Source organism: Trachinotus anak, unplaced genomic scaffold (genome assembly GCF_046630095.1).
Source record: "Trachinotus anak isolate AG129_WGS33_773 ecotype Australia unplaced genomic scaffold, CSIRO_AGI_Tana_v1 ptg000011l, whole genome shotgun sequence".
NCBI lineage: Eukaryota > Metazoa > Chordata > Actinopteri > Carangiformes > Carangidae > Trachinotus > Trachinotus anak.
The window spans coordinates 854,047-871,191 of NW_027273862.1; the positions used below are offsets into that span (position 1 = coordinate 854,047).

At 40.4% G+C, this 17,145-nt stretch overlaps 1 protein-coding gene across 4 annotated transcripts in view; it reads right to left on the reverse strand.

The window, feature by feature from the left end:
• Positions 1-17,145, reverse strand: part of adamts17 (ADAM metallopeptidase with thrombospondin type 1 motif, 17) — a 126,267-nt gene that overhangs the window by 60,633 nt on the left and 48,489 nt on the right. The window lies entirely within an intron of this gene.

The window sequence follows — 17,145 nt, forward strand, 5'->3', positions numbered from 1 at the left end:
TAAGAGGAATGGTTTGTTTCTGATATGACTGCAAGTAAGCAGGTCTTCTATTAATACTATCATATATGAATATCAATGCATGACACAAGGCAAAGATTCTACAATAGTCATATAGCGTTTGAGTCACTTTATGATGTAGAGTAATAGAGTGGGCAATGGACATAAAACTGAGTTGCCTTCAGGTAACTCCTGTTTCTCTGAGTCCAGACTAGTGTTGTTCACTCACTATGTTTCTGTTCCAGTGTGACAGAGAGCAACAATTGTGGTCAGCAGAAGGTTTGCAATGGACATGACTTTGTTCAGTTAAGTCCTAAAGGTCCCATCCAGTCTAAAGGTAGATGTCCATGTGTTTCTGATTATAAAGCAGGTGCTGCTATTTTTTTTATTTGATCACTCAGAAAATAGTTAGCCAATCAGAAGAGAGACTCAGAGCCCCTCTTCTTCTCCCTGATTTGCAGATCAACCTGTTGTTACTAGAGACCAGAGAAGCCTGAGAGAGGAGATGTAAAACTACACTGAGATGGTTTTTGGTTCTTAAAACCACAAATAGATCTTCTGATGGAGATCAACACTTCAAATAAAACACTGGAAAAGAGTAAATATGGGACCTTTAACTGTCGTGTTTTGCTGAGACTGATTTTACTTCCTTAGCATTTGTGATCCCACAATCTCCACCTCTGACCTAATTAGATGGTATGTCTATGCTTTGTCATAAACATGGTTGCACATTTGATCAAGGAGATGTGTCTTTTTTAATGTTTTTATTTGTTTTTGTTTCTATACTTTATGGGATATACATGAACAAATACACATTCACCCTTTTCTCCCCACTTCCCTTTAGACCTCTTATGAATAAACTAAATAAAAATCCCAATAACAGAAATCCAGACACACTTATTTGAGTTTTGGGGAATGTGATGCTGTGTGAACGCGCCTGTCAACACAGACGTTGAGCAGATCCATCCACCATTAGACCATATTTAACAGCTGGTGTCTCTGCAACATTTTCTGTGTTTCTTTACTTCTCTTGTCATCACCTCAAAATATGTTTATAAGCAATTTTCACTTGTTTGGAAAGTTGTGAAATATCAAGCTGATGAAACATTGTTACGTTTGTTTTTTTGAGATGTTAAAGAGGGCCAGAACTTCAGGGTCATTTCTGTCCTTGGACTCGTAGAAGAAAACACAAGCAGCCCAAGCTAATCAATCACAGGTCTTGTGGTGCCACATGGTAGTAAAGTACCTCTGACATGTAGTTACATCTTTAATGACTCACCTGTCAGCAGAGTCCACAAAAGAAACTACACATGAATCTACAGTAGCTAGTTTTGATCAAGTCCAAAATAAAAATAACTTCAACCAAAACACATCAAACTGCATCAATCCAGTCACATTGGGGGCGCAGGACCTGGACAGGACGTGAGGTGGAACGATCAGCAGGATAAACACAACAAGTGTCTTCTTAGAGAAACTGGACCGATGGGTCTGAAAAACCTGAGGTTCTACAACAATGAACGTTGAGCACTGATGGTTAACAGACATGTTTGCAAACAGGAGTGATGAAGTCTGTTTAAAAAACAATCAATAAGCGTTTCATCCAGGCATATTCTGCGCTCTCCATGTGTCAGTACACACACACACACACACACACACACCTGGATTCCTCTCTTCCTCTGGAGACAGGCCATGGAGTCTCACTTGAATCCAGACAGACATAAATTAAATCATTGATGATTATATGAGAATAAAAGCCAGATGAGATATCTGAACAACAACAACAAAAAAAGACTTAATAGTCAAGTCAAGTCAGTTTTATTTACATTGTACAGACATTTCATTACATTAGTTATCCAGGGGCACATGTCTAGACTCAACTCTTTATAATATTGATTACAGAGACCCAACAGACCCACCAGGAACAAGCAGGGGAAGGTGGGGGAAAGCTCCCTGTTAACAGGTAGAAACCAGAACCCTGCTCAAGAGAGAGAGAGGAGGGAGAGGAGAGAGAGAGAGAGACATTGAATCATTCTATCTATCTAGGAGATTCTTCAAGATGGTTTACTCTTAAACATGAAAAAGTTTACTGCTTCTGGCCCAAACCAGGGGCAGGTTCCACAGGAGAGGAATCTGACAGCTGAAGGATCTGCCTCCCATTCAACTCTCAGACACTCTACGAACCACAAGAAGACCTGCGTTTAGAGAGGGTTCTAGTTGGGAACTATGAGCTCTTTAAGATATGATGATAGCTGACCATTAGGGGCTTTATAGGTGAGGAAAAGGATTATAAATTCTATTCTGGATCACACAGGGAGCCAGTGCAGAGAAGTTACTACAGGAGAAATGTGATCTCTTTTCCTGGAGAGAGAGAGGATCAGAAAACCAGAGAGACAGGGAGATCAGGTTTTGGCCTTATCAGCCAACACAGCAAATACTCATACTACTTCACCAGATCTGAATGTAGAAGCTGTGATCCTCAGCAATGTCCAAACATCTGCTGTCAACCACGGTTTCTGGTTTGCTCTTGAAGTATGTTTTTGTGACTCTGACACCATCCATAAACTTATCGCAGTAAAGAGTTACAATATGTTTATTCCTCCAGATCAATGTTGTCATCACAGGAAGCTGCTACTTTGAACATGCTCCAATCAGTGCTTTTGAAGCACATACAGACATGTTTCCATCATTGAGACAGTCCCTTCTGGGCATACCTTCATCTGTTTCTGGAGTGAAGTGGTCTGTGTTTGTGTGTCTGAATTGCCAAGGTGGGGGAAGGGTAATGCTATGTATGAATTTCTATTTGTATGTGTATAAAGAGGCTCCAGTATTTTCTACTCTTGTAGCAAACCTGAACTGAAGTGACTGAACTGAAGTCACAAGCAATAATGGAAAATCTGTTGGTGGGCGCACTGTTTGTTGATTGCTGATGCTGTTATGCAACTCTCATAGTGCCTCTGCACTATGAGAGTTGTACAACATTCATGCACCATTCCTTGTTGATGTAAACACACAGTCCACTGCCATGCATCTTACCAGACAGCAACGATTCCCTGTCAGTTCTGAAAACAAACGGTGCTGCAGAGCTTCATTTCATGCCGGGTCGTCCATCTAACCCTAACCCCAGACCTAGGCCAGGTTACTGTCCAGTGACCATACAATGACCAATACATTCTAATAGGATTAGCCTTAAACCTAGCCCAGATCCTCTCACACCACTTTCGGTGGTTCCTCTTCCAGATCGGTGCTGTTCTCCAAGTGGTTTTGGGGCTTGCATAGCTTAGCAGGCCTAGACTCTGCAGCTCATTAAAACACTAGACATTGGTAGTTTGTACTCACTCTACCAAATCCAGGAGATACTTGCATGTGCCTTCTACCTGGTGCATAACCAAGATAATACGTTTTCAGATTCTGGGTATTTAACGAGTGGATGTGAGGGAGCACTGCATGGCATGGTAGTCTGGCATTATATGTCATAAGGAGGACCGGAAGCAGAATAGTATTAGTGGCATTCATTGTCCTACTACCACCAAAGGCAGTGAAATGGGTGCTAATATAACCCTCTCTGATACAGTATCAGTAGCTGTATCAGAGATGTTTCCATCACTACAGAGGACGTTTCATTGATTCACAGTTATGTTGATCTGTCCTAAAACTGCTGTTTGAGAAGTCCTGCTGGGAGGGCACAAAATGGCTGACATTGAAATTTAGACTAAGGTTGTGTCGGAAATGACTCACTAATTCATTGCTCCCGTCACCATCTCGGCAGTCCTGTGTGGAGGACTGTGCAATGAGCTCATCAACAACATAAAAAAACAGCTTTGGACTCTACTTGGGTCATTTTCTTTTCACTGTTTTTCTTTCTTTCAGTGTGAGCGCAATGCATGATGGTATATATTGCTTAAGATGTGACCACTGGTTGTAAACTACCTTTCACTATGCATTATGGGGTATTATGAGTACTATGAGTGGTATATTGAGTCCATAGTAATTATAGTCAGCGGTTTTGGACATAGTCTTACTGCTAAGCAGTCTAATTAAAACACAGACAGCTTTGTCTATTTCTACCCAGCAACTGCTGAGTCACCAGTTGCTAGAGTGGCTGGGGCCCTGGGGGGGTTGGGGGGTGGGGGGGTTACGCACACACCACTCAGCACCAACCACAGACAGACAACAGCATATAAGCAAAAACCTAACATTAAAATACTCTCATTGCTTGAAATGGACAAGTTGTATCTGGTTGTGGGGAAGAGACAGAGGAAAGAGGAGACCAGGATGTTTTTTTATTTAAGATTTATCTAATAAAAATACTGAGAACCAAGTTATGCAGTAGCACAACTAGTCAGCATATTACCATTTTTTTTTACTATTTAAATGCAGAGCTTACTGTTGGGACTTAAAGTCAGCGCCAAGGACATAAGATAAGGGTTAGGGTAAGTTCCATAAGATCGATAACTGCTTTCTGCTCTGTGTATTCTTCAGTTTTCTAAATCTATTGATTATGCATTACTTTTTAATTGCAGTCCATTTGGATGGAAAAACCTGTTGTAGCCACTTCAGCCACAGATGTTAACAGAAAAAAGCCAATATCAGTTTAGGTGTAGGCTTTACTTTGAATATTTTCACTGCTTTATCTTGCTGTCAAACAGCCCTTTGCTTTGGAACATCATTTTCTCAACTTCTGAACTACTGTATTACTATGCACAAACACACTTACACTTAGCTCTGCCAGACTCAAACAGCTGATCTGCAGTGTAATACATTGTGCTCCGTAGTTGCGCTTGTGTGTCAGATTATGATGTGATTTAAAGACATACCAGAACTATGACTTACAAATTCACTGGAATGAATTCATCTGATTTGTTGTTTTTGCTCAAAATAATATGACAATGAAGAAAATTTAACATTAATTATGTACTTGACAGAAATAAAGACCAATAATGACTTTGGCAGATGTACATTAAGGGTCCACCCTCACCCTCTATGAACAAGAATGAACAGAGGTAAAGCAAACAGGGAACTGTACAGCAAATGGACTGTTTTTGTGCTGCTTAGAAACACAGCTGATAAGGAACATGACATTAAGAGTACTTGGCAGGTGTCCCTTGGAACTCCACCATTCTTCCAGACATTCTTCTAGTTAATCTTGGCGTAGACTCACATGTATAATTATTTTTCCTGCTAAAAAAACACATTGGACTGGAAGAAAGGATGATTTTCCCAGCCCATGTTCCTGGTTTGATTCTATCTGAGGATCGCTGTTCCAGGTCATGCCTCTCTCTCTCTTTCCCCTTGTTTTCTGCCTGACTATACTATCAACCATGCATTCAAGGTAAACATGCCAAAAAAAAAAAAAAACTGACTGAAATCTGAATGATAACACATCATTCAAAATAATTTGCGTCTATTTTCCTTTTATGAGATACTACACAGTAGGGAGCGACAGCAGATCTGGAGAGAGAGAGGAGAAATGAAACAGTCCGCAGAAAGACTTGAACTGGGAACGCTGCAATTACATGGTCAGCATTTTAAACTGCATACTTTACATTCTTGTGTCATTTCCAGCATCAATAAAATATATTCAAATATTTCTGGAGTAACTTACAACATTGTGTTTGTACTTTATGGCTTTGCCCAACTTTATCCATATTTATTATATAACATCATACAGTTATGTTTTCTGTTGTAGCTACTCAGTGACACTGTTTATGTTTCTTTTCTAACATGACATGAGTGAAGTATTAGAGACTGAGTCTGTGTGTCCTGACCAGAGCCTCTCTAAAAATAGAGCAGGTGTAACATGTGTAACACATCCACACTGGGATTTCCACATCCAGCTCAGCAGCACTGACAAAGACAAACAGGAGGTGCTTTTAGACCAGAGTGACCCTATCAGTTGTTTCTGCCATTTTACCACAATGAAAATAAAAGCCATCTTATGGAAGGCAGAAAAATGACATACACATTTATATCAAAGTGACATTTGAAAAATAACGAGTTCGCAAATGTTCTTGTTTGTAAGCGAAGGGTAGAACAGAGGTAGAATAAAGGTTGTGCATGTGTAGACCGATGATTTCTGCCCTCGTCAGGATAAGAGAGGAGAAACGTTGGCCACAGCTGATGATCACACAGAGAACACAAACCAAAGTCTCCACAAGAGACCTCCACACCACCCAACACCTCCCTGTCTGTATATGGTGGGGTGGTTGAATGTTGGTGATGCAGTGGTAAGCATCATCTCCAGTATATCTCCCCAGCAGGCCCCTGCTCTCCAGGATACTGTGTGTTGTGCTGCCCTTTGCTCAGCACTCTGAGCTGTCTGGGCACACATTTTGATCATCTCATCTCTTCTCCATCAGTGCTAAAGGCTTAAATGCCCAATAAATGAATAAATAAAGAGATAAATAAAGACATAAAACCAATGGTGGCTCTAGATTTTAGAGAGAGGTTTAGCAGTTTTTTCTTTTACCTGCAACAGAAGTGTAATGCCAGCCTGTTTCTGAGCATAGATACTACTGTAACATATAACAATAACTTTCACAGTGAGAGCTGGAACAACTTTCAGACATGTTACACACATATTGTTTCAGCTGTCATTCATTTCTTGTGCACTGTCAGCCAGTAAACAGACACATGTCACAGCTAATTCAGGTGTGAGCAGCCACTTTTCACCTGGGGCAGACTTACCATCACTTGATGATGGACAGCTCTGTATGTCATGGCCCAGTGACATATCTCTAAGATGAATCATGTCATATAGGACAAACTGTACAGTGATATCCTTTGTCTCTGCTGTCAACAGTCAGTGGTGACACAGACTCAACACCATCTCTACACTCCACACTCCTTCAAACAGACCTAACTCAATCATTGGACTAATGTGAAACAATTAGTCAGGTCAAAAATAAAATTTCACTCTCTGTACCTCTATAGTTAATTCGGCATGTGGGTGCAGATTTGCTGCTAAATGTTCATGACCTACAGTGGATGCTGCAGCTGTGTGACTGTTTATGGTTATCCGACCACTGTGCCTCTGTACAGATGGTCTAATGTTGATGCTGCTGCAGTAATATCTACCAGCTGTCTGTGTGTACACATGCATACAGGCTGGATTCATTCTTTTTGTGTAATCCTTTGTTAAGCACCAATGTTTTGCCTTTGGTTTTGTTCTTTCCTCTAGAAACAACTTCTTGCTTCTCAAAAACATTTAATCAAACTTAATCGGACTCTTTTACATCATACACATACATCAGCAGCTCCATATTACCGCCTGGACGTTCATCTGTTATTGATCTTATATGTTGGGACTTGTCTTCTGTGTCATCTTATGTTGTTGTTTGTTTTTTTGGTTTGTTTTTTGGTTTTTTGGCTTATCACATTATTTCACCAGTGTTATATCAACATTTGTCTACTGTGTCATTTTCTATGTGTGTTATCTATTATTGTAAAAAATTGAAAAATAATAAAAATAAAATATTATAATAGTGACTAAGAATGAGAAAAAAAATCATGATTATTATAATTATTTTTTACAGCTGATAAGTGGGTGATATTTAACCTGAGTTTGACGCATCAGTTGCTTCAGTAAATGTAGATGTATCAGTTTGGATACAACATGATAAATGCAGTTTCAGCTTGAATGCAGTATGTAGTTTAGAAAACCGAGATACTCTCTCATAACTTTCATCTTCCTGCAGTATGGTACAAAATGGACCCATTTAGTGAGATCCAGACATGGTGGTTTTGGATTGGACTGGGCTCAGACTAGAGCCCTCTTCACTGGAAACATTCTGGGCTGATGAAAACAGATGTGGGTCTAGATTTGAACATGTGTTTTTTTTCCTTGTCACTGGTTTGCTGTTTTACGACCATGCATGCTCAGCCACAGGCTGCAATTATGTGTGTAGAATGTGTAAGATCTGAGACAATTACAGGAAAGCATCCTCCATGTTTACATTCAAATAAAGAGGGACGACTTAGGGAACACCTGCTGAGTGTTACAGAGGAGTATTCATGGTGAAATAAGCACTTTTCTTTTTGTATGACTGGCCTCCATCTCATGATATACTGTTGTTCATAAAACAGGCTCCCCTGATCATTAACCCTATATTTAGCATTTACTATTGTAAAGTGGGCCACACTGCTTGGACTGGATTTTGGGGTCTTGGAGACTCTGTGTTTGCATGTCTGGATATCCAAGTGTTTTTCTTCCATGTGTGAAAACCTCTTACAGACAGGTCTACATATCCCCTGTTTGTTTGTAAATCCTGATTCAGATTGTGCTAATAGTATCCAGGGCTGAAATAAATAAAATACTTTCAAGTGGCCCTGTAATCCTCAATCAAAACACTCTCAAAAAGAAAAAAATATCTGGATGGTTTTCCTGTGTTATCCCAACAAATGTCTGTGTATGAAGGAAAACTAAAGAGTGTCAGAGTGGCAGTGTTCTCCAGATCAACTTGTTTGTACAGTGTGTCGTCAAGCCCAGTGTCACAGGGGGAGCAATGGGGTGCATCATATGACCACATGACCCCCTGCCCCCCCTCCCACTTACCAAAATTAATTTATCAACAGTTAGTGTGTTCCCTGCAACATGTCACTGGGAGTAATGAGCAAAGTTTTTCACTGACGGCTGTTTGTTGATGCGCAGCACAGGTAAGACTCAGCTGGTCCTGAGGAGACTCCACATGTGGTGGCTCATATTGGAGGGTCGATGGGTCAATTCCTGGCTCTTCACATTTTGAGGTGTCCTTGGGCAAGGTATCAAATCCCAAACTGCCCCCGAAATATCATCAGTGTGTGAGTGTGTGTGTATGGTAGAAAAGCCCGATATGTGTAGGAGACTCAAAGTTTGAAAATGTGCCTAAATGGGTGAAGTGCAGTGCAGTGCATTTACCATTGACAGAGATGTCACTCATCCAGGTAGCATAATTATCATTATAATAATTATTATTATTGCTATCATTTCATAATGATAATAATAATCACCCCACTCTCCCAGGCACAATAGATCCATCCTTCCTTATATTATTACAAACAGTGCAAGGTGTTCCAGGTGGTTTCTTAACTTATATTTGTTACTGTTGTTGTTTGTCTGTATCTATTGAACTCTTGTGTCAGAGGGTTTTGATTGCATCAAGCAAATTCAACTTTCAACCAACAGCAGCATAAAAGTGTCTTTTGCCTTTGATTCTGTGTTGTCAGTATTTTAATTGCTTCCCATGATCACTTTTAATGGTCTGAGCACACACACTTGCAGAAAAGGGCCCACCTGGAGGAGTCAGGTGAAGACAAAGATCAGAGAGGTTCTCTCTGGCTACAGGGCCAGGTGTCATCAACCACAGCTAACATAGAAGTGTTTCTATTTGTACTGAACAGCTAAACTTGAGGAGGCGGTGTGAAAAGTCTGCTGTCATAGCCTCCTCCTGGCTGCATCCGACTGCCTCACCAGAACAGACACAACCTTCCATGTGTGTAAATCCTTCATTGGACACATGAGCTGTAATATATATTTGCAGTTGATCAAACACGTCACCAGATCCTCCAAAATTTGAGAGAAAGCTTAATTTGCTCCTCTCAATATTCAAACCAATACAAAATGCAGAAGTAGTGCTTACTGAACATCTCATGTTTCATGTTGGCAACCAACAACAGATAATGTGGCCACTTCAAGTGGCAACCCACTGGGACATCACCCACTGGTTTGTGAGCTGCTGTTTTGAAGCCTTGAGTTTGGAGTTTGTCCGTCGCCATCTTGGTTTTTTGAAACCAGAAGAAACCATATTTGGAGGAGAGGGTGGAGCTGAGGAGGAATGAGCAACCTCCATACTGGCTTCACTTTTCAGACCTAGACCTGGTCTATGTCTATTTGTACATACAGTCTATATGGGCCATTCAGAAAAGGTAGAAACTTTTTCATCTTGACCCTGGCCTCAACATTTTTATGGTTCTGTTTAGGGAATGCAAAACACTTGATTCAGGTTAGAAAGAGATGGTGGTCTTGGTTAATGTTAGTTATCAGAATAAGACATAAGACATCTAGCCCTCCTATACTTTACCAAAACTGCAATCTTAACCACCTTTACCCTTGGTGAGGAAAGGAACAAAGTTTGATGCTGAAATGTTTCTTCCAGTCAGGTAAGTAAACAGCTGTTAATGGTAATCTTGCCTTGCAAAACGTCTAAATAGCTCCTTTAAAGTATTATCAGCAAAATGTAAAAGTGCTCTTTCCATAGTAAAATGTCACCCTGTGATTGATCATATCATTATATTTAACAGTCAAACTGTTACTAATGCATCAATGCATAACTGCATGTTAAAATAACTGAAACCAACTTTACTGCCGTGAAGTGTCACATTTTTCTACTCTTCTCTGATCTTTGCTGTTTTTGTGAAATAATTATTTATATGAGACCAATATAAAGTTTAGAGGGAAAATCTATTTCTCATAGACAAAATATGCAATGTGGGGCCCCAACAATACAGTCTTTTTTATAAGGGATCACAAACCAAAAGGGTTTTAACAGCATGTTGTATTTTATGAGCTTATCGTGTTTTTATGTGAAAATTGAAAAATTGATTACTGCAAAGTAAACTTTAATTCTAGCTGTCAGACAAATGTTTTGGAGTAAAATATACAATACTTTCCTATGAAATGCAGCAGAGTCTGAGTATAAAGTGGCAAAAAAAAAAAAATAGATGTAAAGTTCAAGTGCCTCTAAATTGTACTCAAGTACTGTACTTGAATAATTGTAATTCAATACATTCCACCACTGGTGAACATAATTTGTGCAACAGGTTCGTCTCCTCTGAAACATATTAGGTAAAACCATTTAGTACAGTATTTACATTTCTGGTTGGTCAAGTGGGTTTAAATGGCTCAAAACGACCAACTCACCATTCACATATTGTTTTGAAGTCATTCATGTCTCCAAGCAGTCAGGAAAGCAAATAAAACTTTAACTGGAATGAATGACCCGCCATGTTTGGTCCATGGACCAAGGTCCCCATTAGCGGATCAGATTCCTCTTAAATGACACTGGATGCTGGTCCTGAGCAAGCCTTTAACACACTGGCCCTATAAAGCCCATGTGAATAAAACAAAGCTGAGTGGTGAAGTTCCACAGTGAGGTCAGAGATGTGGCTGAGATTTTCTGCAGCATCAAAGATCCGTTGAAGCCAGCACTTCTGAGGCTAAAGCCCCCAGACAAAGGGCTGCGATCCACAGCGCTGTGGTTATCAGTGCTGGGTTTTGACTTGGTGTTAGGGGCTAGCTGGCTGATCAAACACTGATGTGTTGGCTCACATAGCTGGCAGCACATCCAGCCAGACAGCCTCAAAAGAGCCACAAAGCCTGATCAGGCCTCTGGACTCACAGCACTGTGCTGCCCACAAGCAGCTTCGGCCAGCCATTTATTTTGCGCTAATTAGCCGTTACAACATGAAGGGCTTTCCAATGAGCCACTGAATCCTGGGCAGTCGAAGCTCCCAGTGCTGACAACACAGGCCTGAGTCAGCCTGGAAGAGACGCTTTGTTCACCCTCTCACGCACACATACATGCACACACATATATGCACACATGCTTGCACATAAACACATGCGAATTCTGGTTCACCATAGATTGACCCCACTGAACTTGATGTCACACTAACCTCCCCCACCTATATACACACTACACATAAATACGGAATGCTACACTCACGTACTGTACACAGATATACACACATGCAGTCATGTACATATATTTATACTGTACACAAATTAGTCGGCTCCTCCGCTCATACATGCATTCACGTTGTAAATGTTGCACACATAAACAGACACACAAACTCACATGTGCATGAATAGGATGAACAGATGAACAGAAACATTTTTCAATATAAGGTTTGCATTAGATTAAACTGGTGTACCTACTGAAGCGGTGAAGTGCTTGTACACGTGTTTACACAAAATTCTGACTCACACACAATTATACACACACTTATAAAATGCACACTTGTATACACAAACTATATATGTATACATACTGTTTATGAACACAGTCCAAAATCACTTGCAGGTCATTGAGGCCAGAAACAACATTGCCACTGAGGAAGACTATTAGTTGTGGTTAATATGTAGGACTGTGGGTTATGGCCAAAAATCCATCCATCCATTCTTTATACTGCTTATCCGCACAGGGTTGGGGGGGGGGATAACCCCAGCTGACACTGGGCAAGGGCGGGATACACCCTGGACAGGACACCAGTCTATCACACACTGACAAACAACCATTCATGCTCACATTCACACCTTTGGGCAAGTTAGAGTCCAAAGTCCAGTCCAAAGACATGCATATGACTATAGGTAATGGGCCAAAATCATATTGGAGAACAACAGATAGGAGTCAGATAGGAGTGACTGCTGCTTGGTATTGAACATTAACACAAGAGGCTGTGAGTGTGGGTGCTGGTGCTCGCAGTTTGGAGCCCAGACCTTGGCTTCCTGTAGACTGAGATGGTGGGACGGTAAAGTCACCTTTTCAAATGGCGGGAAAGGTTGGTTGTGTTTCCTGTCTTCATCAGCACAGGTCGCCTGTATATCTTGCAATGGATATTGCTCTGCTGTGTTTATCCAGCTTTAAACCATTTACAAATCACACATGTTGTGTGACCTCCCTTTGTGCCCTTCACACGAAGACACTGTGTGGGTGTGTTGTTGTATCTTACTCTCTCTCTTACTGACTCTCTCTCTCTCTCTCTTTCACACACACACACACACACACACACACAGAAACACACACACACACACACACACACACACAGACACACACACACACACACACACACAAACACACACAGACACAGACACTTACACACACAGGGCGTAATCAGCTGATTTGTACAGCATCACCTCCCACCAGTCAGCAGCTACTCCATGAAGTCAACCGTGACTCTCCAGTCATCCGGCCTTCGTTCAACATCAACATCCCTCCAACCCCCTAATCTCCCAGTTACATCCCTGCTCCAGCAAAGCAAACACAGGAAATAAGATACTACTACAAATATTACTTACATCCCAGCCCCACCCACCACCACACTTCACTCAGGCTGTTTGGGGTCAGACTTCCATCAGTTTGCTGACATATGAGCACAGGGTTTGTATTTGTTTAAAGTGACCGTATCTGTGAACATCTACTAGTATTTGGACAGTGTATAAATGGGCAAATGTGAACTCCAGCCATCAAAAGAAGCTACAGTGCTGCCGCTGACAGCTGATCCAGCTGTGCTGCTGTCAGCAGAAACAGGTGTTACGTATCTCATTTTTCTTAAAAAATTCCTCTCTCCTCACATTGATTCTTCAGTGGAAGAGTCTAAGATGTAAATGAGGGAACTAGGGTGTACCCTAGGAGGATATTTTTGTCTATTTAAAAAATAATCCTGTTGATAGTTTTCTACAAATGTATTTTTAAAGAAAATCCTCTCTGGCAGCACTTTTAAAGTGTTTCTGGAGAGTTTCTGATTTCCCTCACAAAGCAACACATCCATATACTGTAGATTCTTGAGTGTTTTATCTTTTGACCTAGGTACGTATGAGATGTATGATGTGTACTGCTGAATTATTTGGTACTGCAAAGATGCAGTATTGTGTGTCCAAGGCATCTCCTAACCTTCTTACTGTAACCAAGAGCTTTGAGTTACCTAAATACTATAAGCTCCCTTTAAACAGTCATTTTAGCCTTTGTTAATATAAAAATATTGATAAGTGCAGCTTTCATTATATGTTAAATTAATATCAATGATCCAAATGAGAGAATGTACAAAAATGTCACCTCCATCTTTCTGTGTACAGTATAGTGAAAATGTTTGTACAGTTAACACATCAATAACTGTGGGAGCCTCTTGTGAAATGCTGTTCCATGGCCTTTGTGTGTATTTGGGCGCCCTCTGACATGAAGCTTGAGACATGAAGCAGGGAGGGGAAACGTTGGTGGCAGAGGTTTTGAAGCAGGCCTTATAATGAGTGCTGTGATTATAGTGAGTCAAAGTGGGTCACACACTCTGGGCCTGCTTGCACAAAGAGCAGGAGTGTTCTCATTGTGCGGGAAGATTAGCAGGTTGAGAGTATTATGGTAGGGCAGAGCTGTGCAGGGCCAGGCATGGCCAGGAGCTGCCACAATGCCTCACAACACAGCACTGCCTCTGTCTGCATCTACTTCCATTACCTCATAGCTATGTGCATGCTGATAATATATGATAATGTGTGGGAAGCAGTGCTATGTAGGGTAAGAGTATGGAGCCAATCAGCAGCCTGCACAGTGAGTTTCATCCACCTCTCATATCAAGGCCTTTTCTTAGCACTTACAAAGCTATTAAATGTGCAACTGAACAATACAACAGTTGTCACAAATGTATATAGAAAGGAAATTCTAGATACCAAATACTATATGACCGCATGCATTTTGGGAAATGTGTATAATTTCCAAATGAAAAATAATCTCTGAACAACTAGAACATTTTACCTTTTCCAAGGTATGTTTTTGTCCCATGGCTCCAAAACAATGTGCACTGTTTATTAGGCAGACCAGGAGGAAACTAATACAGTCCAATACAACAGTCCTGCAATAAATTCTACCTTTGTAAAAGTTATAATGTACAGTTTCTGATGAAATTGATTTAGAGAGATGTTCATACAAGTGTATGGTCATTTTGGAGGTTGTGGTTACATGATACATGAGGGTGTCAAAGATCTCTAGTGAGCATATGAATGAGTCTTGTGCATCAGTCACAAAGGAGGAAGCAGTGTCATGTTATTATAGAGCCATGTATTTAACATTAGGGTGGATTAAATGGGTCAACAAAACAATGGACTTTAACATCAGTTTCTTTTAACCATGACTGATGCACCATCTTTTAAAGGAGCTATTTATAAGTTTTCACTGTCACAGAACATGGTTTCTTGATTGATGCTTGTTCAATGCTTCGGCCGTATTGCCAAAAGGTTGTAAGAGACAACACACACGCTCCCTAATCTTTTTCCAGCTTCTGAATTCTTGATCGTTAATACATTCAGACTTCCATTTGGTGGATGTCACTTGTTGGTGTAAATGGGTTAAGATTCATCAGGTTGCCCAAAACATTTCTGCTATGACACCTACAGAGGATGCATATAGTGGTCAAAATTCACAAACAGTAACCAGAGACCTACTTTTCAATACAGTGTGTGTTCCAAATGTCTCCTAATTGCCTGTGTGGTAAACAAACAGGTGTTTGGAACTAATATACCTGGACAATCCAATTTTGTGGAGGTTCCATTGGTTTGAGTATTGCTCTTAGACATTGAAAAAGTGTTACTACAGATTTGCTTCCAAGAACTGATATCAGTGGTAACAGCAAGGCCTGCTTTCCATTCATGGATCAGAAAGGAGAGAGCGTTCTGTTCCCAATAAAAGCTTGTAGGTTTTTGAGAGGGACTTTTTGTGGAAGGTTAATTGTTTTAGTTGTTGGGGGTTTATTTTTAATTTGAAAGTCTGGATTCTGTAATGCTAGAGTGAAATTATTTGGAGTCAGGAGGTTTTCCGGTAATCCAATAGAGTTTCCACCAAGTGTCAGACTGTTTGTTCTTCTTGTAGAGAAAACATACCATCCCATTTGTTTATTTCACAATACCAGATTCGATAGACCTCTCCATGTCAGCCGCAGCGATCTTGGCTGTAAGCGAAAATGCTTCTGCGGCACTCTTCTGTCATTAACTGTATCAACCCCACCCATTTTAAATAGATGATTGTGATTGGCCCATCCTGTCTCAGGACAGATGGAAATCTGTCTGAACCCATCTGCAAGAGTGAATGAACATAAGCTGGTCTGGTTTCCAGGCCAGGAGGAGGTAATTTTAACTGCTGCTATTCTTCAAGGAGAAAAGTTAGATGTTCCTCCATGAAAAGGTCTTCCTGGATGTTTGTTGGAGAAACAGCACTTGATTAGGCTTGTTGGTCTGTAGGTTTTTGTTGAGTTTGAGCAGAGGTATATTTCCTGATGATTTAATGTTGATAACCATTCTGATAACTGGAAGAGAAATGAGTTTCCAAAACTGTACGAGATCTGAACCAGATGATTTATTGTTAGGCATGGAGGAGAGCGCTTTCTGGAGTCCTTGTGGAGTTATGTGTTTATCATGTGTTGAAGGGATAATTTAGGTTTTAAGTTCAATATTGTCAGGAAAGTAGTGGATACTTGAGGTGTGATATTCATTATCAGAGTGATATAACTCCTTATAAATCATGGCAAACTACAGTTTATGTCTTTTGCGATATGAATTACATTTTCATGTGGATCTTTCTGATTAAGTTAATTGACTTAATCAAGAAAGAAAGTGTGTCCTAATTTATACGATTTTCTTTCAAGCTGAATTTTTCATTTGCTCACTGGAAAGTGTTGAGCTAAGGTTCTTGTTGCATCTCTTGTTCATTCTTTTTCCTCTGTGTAGAATATAAGATGATGAGTCCTCTGAGAACTGCTTTTGCTGTCTCCCAAAGTACAGATGGTGATGTCTCTGGAGAGTAATTCAATCCAGTGAAGGATGTCTACGCCTAGTGGTGTTGATGGCCAACAATCGCCAAGACCTAGATCTTTGATATACTGTACTATTTTACAGTGTCAGATGTGTGCCAGATTCAGTGATTGATCTCGGTTTGGGTTAAGGATTGTATTGAAGTTTCCTCCTGTGATTATTCAGTCAGAGAATGAGGTCAGAGAATGAGGTGCGATAAAAAGGTCTGAAAGAAACTTTGATTGTCATCCTTGGGCCCATAAATGTTGGCTATTGTTACTTTCATATTCCTATGAGTCCATTAATAACAACAAAGCAGTCATCTGGGCCTACAACTGTAGTTTTGTTTTAGCACACAGTATATTTCATTTATTAGCATAGCAATATCTATTTTTTGATGCAGAGAATATGTGGTCCATTAATTCTTCCTATTTAGTTTTAGATGTTCAGATGCAGAGCAGCCTTGATGCCAAGTGGGTTTATTCCAAAATCTCCTTTTCCATTCCATTTTGGACGTCGCCGAGAATATGATTCTGAGTCTTTTAGGGAATTCATTGAGGCAGGAAATGAAAATGACAAATATGTCTCAGCTCTTTCCCCACTGCCTTATTAAAGTTTGAATG